This window comes from Urocitellus parryii, chromosome 5, assembly GCF_045843805.1.
Source record: "Urocitellus parryii isolate mUroPar1 chromosome 5, mUroPar1.hap1, whole genome shotgun sequence".
Lineage (NCBI taxonomy): Eukaryota > Metazoa > Chordata > Mammalia > Rodentia > Sciuridae > Urocitellus > Urocitellus parryii.
Genome location: NC_135535.1, coordinates 127,904,853 through 127,915,125, shown reverse-complemented (window position 1 = coordinate 127,915,125; position 10,273 = coordinate 127,904,853). Strand labels below are relative to the sequence as shown.

The 10,273-nt window shown below is 35.9% G+C and overlaps 1 pseudogene; it reads left to right on the top strand.

Annotated features, from left to right (window-relative positions):
- Nucleotides 1-650: 650 nt before the first annotated feature.
- On the top strand, nucleotides 651-833 carry LOC144254806 (phorbol-12-myristate-13-acetate-induced protein 1 pseudogene; annotated as a pseudogene).
- Nucleotides 834-10,273: the final 9,440 nt, after the last annotated feature.

Here is a 10,273-nt window from a genome sequence, read left to right as displayed (position 1 = left end):
AGATGATATTCTTACATGTGAAAACCTGAAAATTTTACTAAACAATCTTTTGAGTCTAATAAACAAATTGAGCAAAATAACAGGACACAAATTTAAAAATATACAAACCAGTTACATTTCCAGATCTTAACAATTAAAGTATCCAAAAAGAAAATGAAGAAAACTATTTCATTTATAAATACATCCAGCTGGGAAAAAATACTTATGAATAAATAAATAAATAAGTTTATGAATAAATAAATAAAAGACATGTAGATTGAAACTAATAATATATTGCTGAAATAATTTAGACATAAAGAAATGGGCCCCTATGTCTCGCGAGTGACCTCCGCGCGGGAGCTCTGAGGATCCCGGCACAGAGTGCCCTCAGGAACTCGGCGCGCCCGGTGTTTCTGTCCCGCTGGCCGGCCCGGCGTGCAGCTCGCGTCCTGCGGAAGCCTGAGCTCCTGAGTCGGGGGACAGAGTTCCCCGGGTTTGCAGCTGAGGTCGCGGCGGCGCTCGGGGAGATGCCTGGAAAGAAGGCGCGTAAGCGCGCGCCACGGAACCCCGCACGGGCGCTAGAACTGGAAGTTGAGTGTGTCACTCAGCTCAGGAAAATTGAAAATAGACTGAATTCTCTGGGTTCTGTAGTAGAGGTCACACCTATGGAGATGCCTGGAAAGAAGGGGTGGAAGAACGAGCAGCTGCCCCCAGCCACCCCAGCGACCCCAGCATCAGCATTAACAGAGGTGGAACTTGAGTCTGGCATTCAACTCAGGAGATTTGGAGACAAAGTAAATTTCCGTCAGAAACTTCTGAATTTGATTTCCAAACTCTTCAGTTTAGTAACCTGACTGCTTCAAAAGCCTTTGGGTGAAGGGAGTCCTTTAAAAAGGAAGTATCCCAGTAGGTCCAATTTCATCAGAGGAGAGACTGCATTATAATTGAAAGGAATGTGAAAGAGCATTCACTTCCTTTTGGAAGTCTTTGGAAAGGGAAAACATAACAAGTCAAAAGATGAATTTCTGTAGGAGGCTTCCCAGAAATCATTCTTTGGGATGTGAGACCTTTGTGGAACCATGTTTTATTTTAAAACATGAATGGAAGAGCTTTAAAGATCGGGAAGTTATTGTTAATGCATTTCTTTTTTTTGCTTAGAGATTATTCTAGTATTTTTGTTGAATGTTGCTGCCCAGCCTGGTGTAACAAGAGTTGACAAATGATCATATTGGGCAGTGGGGAAGAAGTGGCTCTGTGTTTTTGCTTTTTCAGTTTGTTTTATACATTTAATTATGGTAAAAGAAAACATTTCGTTCTGATAACACTGGATGTTATTTAAAAAATATCATTTAAGAAAAAGTAAAGTTCACGGGGAACATTGATTGCATAGGTCACTACAAAATGTAACATAGTTTAATTCTTTTTTTTTTTTTTTTTTCTCAATTCAGACTGTATTGTTTCTGTTCAGGTGACCTTTAAGTGTGCTCCTGTGAGTATTAACTGCGAGTGTGAAAAACTAGAAAGTAAATTTGAAAACATTTGATTATATAGTGTCAGTAAAACTCTAGCCAATTGAATATTAAATGATTAAAGAGTTTGGTGATTTCATATGACCAAGGATAATAAAAAAGGAATGAAATGTCCTCTCCCTCACCCCCTAGTACTGGGATTGAATTCATGGTCTCTCATCACTGAGCCCTGTTTTTCATTTTATTCTTGAGATGAATCTTGCTAAGTTGCTGAGACTGACTTCTCACTTGGCAGTACCCCTGGCTCAGCCTCATGAATTTCTGGGACTGACTTTTTAATTGGTAGAATTAAAACTTAGTAAAACAAATGTTCACAGAAAGTTTCTAAAAAAATTGAAGATGCCCTTCTCACAGTAGTTAGCGTGTGCATCCTGCAAAAAGTGATCTTTTAAAAGAAATTAGAACATTTTCATAATTGGGATATTATCAAAAAAGAAGAGGAACAGATATTTCTCATTCAAAATAAAAATTTCATACAGATATGAAGAGATATCTATATATATGGATATCTGTATAATTTACATTAGAGTAATATGAAGGCTCTTTGAAGAGTTTCATCAGTGTTTTTTATATGAGCTGTAGACATGAAACTAAGTATTCAATAGCAAAACAAACAATCCTATTAAACTTGGTCAAGGGATTTGAAGAGACATGTCTCGAAGGAAGACATACAAATGTTCAACAGATAGAAGATTCCGAGTGGATGCTCCAGTGGTGCAACCGGTTAACACGTTGGTACTTATACAGCACAAGAGTCTGAGAAATGCAAATGAAAACCACAAGAACCTTATACCTGCTAGATTGGTTATTTTCAAAAAGATGAAAGATAACAAGTGCAGGAGACATGTGGAGGGGAAAAGGAAACTTGATCTACCTTTTCTGGTTTTGTAAGTTAGTACAGCCATTTTGGAAAACAGTATGAAAATTCCTTAAGAAACAGAACTATAGTATGGTCCAGCAACCCCACTACTGGAGTATATATCCAAAGAAATTGAAGTCAGTATGGTGAGGGGTTGTGCACACTCCTGGGTTTGCTGCAGTGTTATTTACAACAGGCAAGACATGGAAACCGCCTGTGTCCAAAAGATGACTGAAGAAGTATGTAAACACAATGAGTATTATTGAGCCTTAACAAAGGAGATGCTACCATTTGTTAAAGTGAATGTGGTGAATCTAGAGGACATGCACAGAGATTAAATGCCCTTTGATCTCATTTAATCTGATCAAAATCAAATTCTGACCTTAGGATGGTGATTACCAGATAACCTGAATTTGGTTGGAGAAGTCGGGGTGGGGTGGGGAAAAGACTACAAAGTTGGAAATGAGTTCTGATGTTCTGTTGTGTAATTAAATAGTTAATGTACATTTCAAAACAACTAAAGGAATTTTGTGTGTTCTTACCACATGGAAAGGATAAATATTCTGATTTTATCATTCTACAATGTATCCATATATTAAACACATTGTATATACGACTTATTAATTAAAAATAAAACTAAAAAAAATTTAAAAAGGGAATGATGCTGTGATTAAATTTGTCAGAAATTTTATTTATCTTACCTATTTATAATTATTTTCCATTTGGTTTGAAAACATGTGTTTCATTTTTGTGGTGAGGCAAGGGTTCCTTAATTACTTGAGTTCTTAGAGTGAGAATAGCAATGTAGACTGTAATAACCTTAGATGCAAAATTGTCTCAGCATCTGTCTTCAGTATTAAAGCTTGTTTATCACAAAAATTCGTGTTTTTTTTTTTCCTTAGAGGCAAATGTTTTGCCATGTGGATATTTAAGGTCTGTAACTATTTATGTGTACATAAGAAAGTTGATACTGTGTCAATAAACAATTAAAATTGAAAAAAAAAGAAATGGGAAAATATCAGATTCAAGACAAATTTTGTCAAGATGACAACACCAGTCAAAACTATCTAAAAATTTAATGTATCTTCATTAAAACCCCAATGGTACTTTTTTTCAGAAGTAGAAAAACTCATCCATAAATTTTATAGAATATCAAAGTGCCATAATATACTTTAAAAGACCAGTACTAACTTGGAGTATGCACATTTTCTGATTCAAAATTTATTACAAAATTAATTAAAACACTGTGGTAATTTGCTTGAATATAGTCATGCAGACCAATGATCAAAATAGAAAGCCCAAAAATACTTATATAATATAATAATAAATAATTATATATTTTTCATTTTATTATGATGTGTCTTGGAGAGCTTCTCATTTGAATGGGTATAATTGAGGTCCTATAAGCCTCCTGTATGTGGATATCTATCTCATTTTGGAATGGGAAAAGTTTTCTGTAACTATCTCATGAAAAATGCTCTTTTCTATGAAAAGAACTAAAGGAATTCATGAACACCAAGCTGGCACAATTAAAGAATACTGTGTGCACACAAAGGAAATAAAAAACAATTCCCAAAGTTCTAGGGAAGGTCAGAGGAAGGTCAATAGAAGAATAACACATTAAATGCGAATCAAGGCAGGATAAAATATAGCAAAAAATCAAAATGTCAGGAAACCACAAACATATATTAATACTAACACTGAATGTTAATAGTCTCAACAATTAAAATATACAGGTAAACTGAAAGAACAGCATGTACAGTCAGAAAAATGAGAAATTATACCCGATTTATGTATGATATATCAAAGTGCATACATGAATTTTAATGTCATGTAAAACTAATTAAACAAACAAAAATTTAAAAATCAATATTCAACTATATACTACTCATAAGAAAATCATCTTAAAGGCAAAGGCATCCACAGGCTTAGGGAAAAAGGATAGAAAAAATATTTCATGCAACAAACCACAAGCAGGAGTAACTATTCTCATATCTGTCAAAGCTGATTTCAAGCAAAGAAGAGACAAGGAAGGCCACTACATTCTGGTTAAGGGAACAATTCAACAGGAAGATAGAGCAATACTGAGCATTTATTCCCCAAATGTCAACACACCCAATTACATAAATAAAAATGCTTCATGACATAAACCCCACAGAGACCACAACATAATAATGACAAATAATTTAATACGCCCTTATCACCAATAAACAGGACAACAACATGTAAACTCAATAAAGATCTCAACCTAGATAAAAGCATTAATCAAATCAACCAACCTAATGAACATCTACAAAATATTCTATGCAAAACAGCTGAATTTACCTTCTTCTCAGTCATAATAGAACTTTTTACAAAACAGATCATATTCTAGGCCACAAAGGAAATCTTTTCCTTTTTTTCACATTAAAATATTTTATTATTATTATTATTATTATTAATGTTTTTCTTTGGGTTTTGTGATGGCTCCTCTGACCCAGCTCCCACAAAGGAGGCACGGCAGGCAAGGAAAAGAGTACTCCTCAAACCCGGTTTTATTTGGGAGAAGCCAAATCTTATCAAATACAAAAATAATCTATAGAATCCCATGTATCTTATCAGATCATAATGGAATGAAACTAGAAATCGACGACAAAAGAAATAATAGAAATCACATAAACACATGGATATTGAACAATACTCTTAGAAATGAATGAAAACAGAGATACAACCTATCAAAATCTCTGGGACAGTACCAAAGCATTTTTTTTTTTTTGTAATGGAGATTGAATCCAGGACATTTAATACTTGACTCAAATATCCAGCCCTTGTTAGTTTTATTTTGAGTCTGTGTCTTGCTAAGTTGCTGGAGCTGTCTTCAAAATTGTGATCCTCCAACCTTAGATCTACAAAATTGCTAAGATTACAGGCATGCACCATCATGCCTACATGAAAGTGGTTCTAAGGGGGAACTTTATAGAACCGAGTGCCTACATTAAAAAAAAAATTATTGAGATTCCAAGTAAATAATCCTATATTCTACCTTAAGGCCTTAGAAAAAGAAGAAAAAACTAACTTCAATAGCAGTAGAAATCAGAAAATAATTAAGATCAGAGAAGAAATTAACAAAATTGATAAGAAATAATTACACAGAATCAATACAACAAAGAGTTTGTTCTTTGAAAAGATAAATAAGACTGGCAAAACTTCAGCCAAAATACTCAAAAGAAAGTGAGAAGACCCAAATAAACAAAAAGAGATGAAAAAGAAGATATCATCACAGTCTCTTCTGAAATCCATATTTTATCAGAACCTATTTAGAAAATTTATACTTCATAAACTGGAAAATCTGAAGACGTTGACTATTTTTTAGACACATCTGACCTACCCAAATTTAATTATGAAGATCTAGAAAATCCAGATATACCAATATCAAGCCATGAAATTGAAACAGAAATTAAAAGCCTTCCAAAAAGAAAAGACCAGGACCTGATGGATTCTCAGCCAGATTCTACCAGACCTTCATAGAGGAATTAAAACCATTCTTTCTTAAAGCATTCCATGAAATTGAAATGAAGAGAACACTCCCAAATGCTTTTTATGAAGCCAGTACCACCCAGATACCAAAACCAGATGAAGATGCATCAAGGAAGAAAACTGCAAATATGTCTAATGAACATAGGTATAAAAATCCTTAATAAAATATTAGTAAACTGCATTGTAAACACATAAAAAAATACACTGTGATCAAGTTGGTTTCATTCCAGGCATGAAAGATTGGTTCAACATATTCAAAACATTAAATGTAATTGAACACTTAAGCAGAATTAAGCACAAGAATTTTATGATCATCTCAATAAATACAGAAAAGGCCTTCAGCACTCATTAATGGTAAAAATGATGCAGAAGCTAGGGACTGAAAGAACTTTCCTTAATATTATAAAGGTAATTTATTACAAACTCAAAGATAACAACATATTAGACGGAGAAAAACTAAAAGTGTTTCCTCAAAAACCAGGAACAAGATGAACTGTCTACTCTCAACACTCCTATTAAATATAATACAATAAAACATTAACCAGAGGGATCAGGCAAGAAAAGAAAATCAAAAGGATAAAAACAGAAAAAGAAATTAAACTATCTCTTCTTGCCAAAGAGATGTTCCTACATCTAGAAGACCCTCAAAACTCCACTAGAAAACTTTTAGAGCTTATAAATGAGTTCAGCAAAGTAGCAGGATAGAAGATCAGCATCCATAAATTGACAGCTTTCCTACTCCAACAGTAATTCAGCCAAGGAAGAAATCGGGAAAACCATTCTCTTCATAATAACCTCAAAAAATAGGCATATATGCTTGTTAATTAATTAATGAAGGGAGTAGAAGAAATCTAAGGTGAAAATTATAGAACACTGAAGAAAGGAATTGAAGGAGACCTTAGAATTGTTAATAGCCCATTTCTTGGATAGGCAGAATTAATATTTAAAAAATGGCCATACTACCAAAAGCAACATATAGATTCAATGCAAGTCCCATCAAAATAACAATAAAATTATTCACAGAATTAGAAAAATAATTTCTTAAAATGGAAGTTGATCCTCAGGGTTATACAAAATTACATATAAGAGGAAAGGAGGGGTAAGAGAAGAATAATACAAGTGGAAGAAATGATTTACAGTAGAGGGGGTAGAGAGAGAAGAGGGGAGGGGAGGGGAGGGGAGAGGAGGGGAGGGGGGATAGTAGAGAATAGGACAGACAGCAGAATACATCAGACACTAGAAAGGCAATATGTAAATCAATGGAAGTGTAACTGATGTGATACAGCAATCTGTATACGGGGTAAAAATGGGAGCTCATAACCCACTTGAATCAAACTGTGAAATATGATATATTAAGAACTGTGTAATGCTTTGAACTACCAACAATAAAAAAAAGAAAAATAATTTCTTAAAAATTCATTGGGAGAATAAGAGACTCAGAATAGCCAAAGCAATAATAAGCAAGAAAAGTGAAGCAGGAGGCATAATAATACCTGATCTGAAATTATACCACAGGAACTGCATGGTACTGAAATAAAAACAGACATACAGTCCAATGGTACAGAATAGAAGACACAGAGACAAACCTACACATTGGCAGTCATCTGATCCTTCACAAGGGTGCCAAAAGACAGCGTTTACAACAAATGGTGCTGGTTAAATTGATTATGTGTAGAATGAAACTAGACACTTATCTCTCATCCTGCACAAAAATCAATTCAAAATGGATCAAAGACCTAGGAATAGGACCAGAAACTATGCATCTCCTAGAAGAAAATTTGGGGTCAACATTCCAGCTTATAGGCACAGGCAACAACTTTCTCAATGGGACCCCTAAAACTCAAGAAGTAATGCCAAGAGTTAATAAATGGGATGGTATCAAATTAAAAAGCTTCTCCCCCACAAATCAAATACGAATGTGAAGACAGAACCTATAAAATGGGAGAAAATATTTGCTAGCTACTCTTCTGACAGAGATTAATATCTAGAACATACAAAGAACCACCATGTGTCCCAACTATACATTTCCTCTATATTTATCTTGAAGAATTAGAGTCCTCATGCCATAGTGATGCATGCATACCCATGTTTATGGCAGCACAATTCACATTAGTCAAATTATTGAACTAGCCTAGGTTAATGGGTAAAGAAAACGTGGTATATATACCCAATGGAGTTTCATTCAGCCATAAAGAAAATGAAACTATGGCATTTGCAGGAAAACAGATGAAATTAGAGACTGTTGTGCCAAGTAAAATAAGTCAAACTCAGAAAGTTAAGGGTCACATGTTTTCTGAAATATGAGGGACCTAAAGAGGAGAAAGGAAGAGAAAGGTGGGAACAGATTTTATAAAAATCAAAGGGAAATCACATGAGAAAATGGTCCAATAGGGTAGGAGTTGAGGGGGGGAGGGGCATGTGCTGGTTAGTGATATTGGCCAAATTACATCCTTATATTGTGTATTGTGGCATGTATAAATATGTAACAACAAATGACCATATTTCCGAAAGAAAATAAAAAAAATATGTGAAAGATAACCCACAAAATGTAAGAGAATATTTGCAAATTCTGTAACTCATATGGGATAAGAATCCAGAAAGATATAAAGTCCCACAACTCAGCAATAAAAAGCAAACAACAATCAATAAAGAACAAGAAAGAAATGAACAAAAGACTTGCATAGCCATTTCTCTGAAGGAGATACATAAATAGCTAAGAAGCACATAAAAAGATGATATAAATATTTATTAGACAAATGCCAAGGAAAATCACAATGAGATATAACTCCATATCCATTGGAAAGGCTACTATAAAAAGCAAATAAATAAATAAATACAACAAAAGAAAACAAAGACAGTGGGTTTGGGGAAGGAATGTAAAATAATACAACCATGGTGGGAAACAATTTGACATCTCCTGAAAAGGCTAAACACAGAGTCACTATATGATCCAGCAATATGACTCTTGGACTATCCCAAAAAGAAGTGAGATCAGACTCACATAGACCCATATACAGATTTTTCACAGCAGCATTATTCACAATAGCCAAGTGTAGAAAAAACTCAATTATCCATCATGAGATGATGGGTCAACAACATGAACATACGATGGGATATAATTCAGCCATAACCATGGATGACATTCTGATGGATGCTACACTGCAGAACCTTGCAAACATTGTGCTTAGTGAAATATGCTGGACATAAAAGGCCAATGTGACCCACTTACACAATATCTAAAATGGGACAATTACTAGATGCAAACGATAAAGTGGAGGTGATCAAGGTGTTATAGTCTAAATATTGAATGTCCCCCAAAGGCCATGTGCTGAAGAGCTGTTCCTCATTCTGTGGTGCTATTGGAAGGTGGTGGAAAGTTGAGGAGGTGGGGCCCAGTGGAAGAAAATTTGGTCCCTGGGGCTGTGTAAGGACAGGGATGTTGGGACCCCAGCCACTCCCCATTTTGCCCTTTGCTTGCTGGTTGGCATGAGGTGAGTGGGTTCCTTGTGCTGTGTACTCCATCGGGTATATATGCCACGTTTTCTTTCCCCATTCACTTAGGCTAGTTCAATAATTTGACTAATGTGAATTGTGCTGCTGCCAAAGACCCAAAGCAATAGGGCCAAGAGGCTGAACCTCTGAAAACATGAACCAAAATAAACTTTTCTTCATTTAAGTTGATCATCTCAGTTATTTTGTTACAATGGAAAGCTAATTAATGAGGATGAGGGAAATGAATGATCAAAATGAACTTTCCCTGTGGGTGAAGGGTCTCAGACAACCTGGCTTGGCCTTAACCCTGGTCTTTTTCCCATAGATCAGCAGAGGTGCTCTGAAGCCCACCCCCAGCCTTTGCAGGGGGGACATAGGAAGAGAGCTATAGCTTGAAGGAGCCAGGACTGCATCAAGAGCCCTGAGCGCGCTGGGAGCACTTTAGCTATGTCTCTGCTTATCCTGGAAATGCGCATCACACTCATCCTCTGTTGTTGCATCTAGTCGACCAACTTTCCCTTCATCCTCATCTCACCTGGCAAGGCGGGTACAAAGACAGTCATGTTACAGTGAGAGATTCTGAATCATAAAAGGATGAGGCTGATTTCCCAGGACCCCATAGGTAATGAGTGACTCCATGGCTAGGCTGCCACTTGGTCATTGGCTGCTTTTCTCAAAGAGCCACAGAGCACCCACACAGGTAACCCTGGGAGAAAGATGTCCTCACCCTCCAAGTACTTGTCACCATGCTGGCCCTGCAAGGTACCAAGCCCCTTCCAACAGACCCTGTGAGATGGCTCACAGGGAAAGGGTGTGTTATTTCCCTCAGGCTGAGGGACTCCTCCCTGGCTCACTGTGACCAGAATCAAGGCTGCCACCGCTGACAACATGGGTAGGA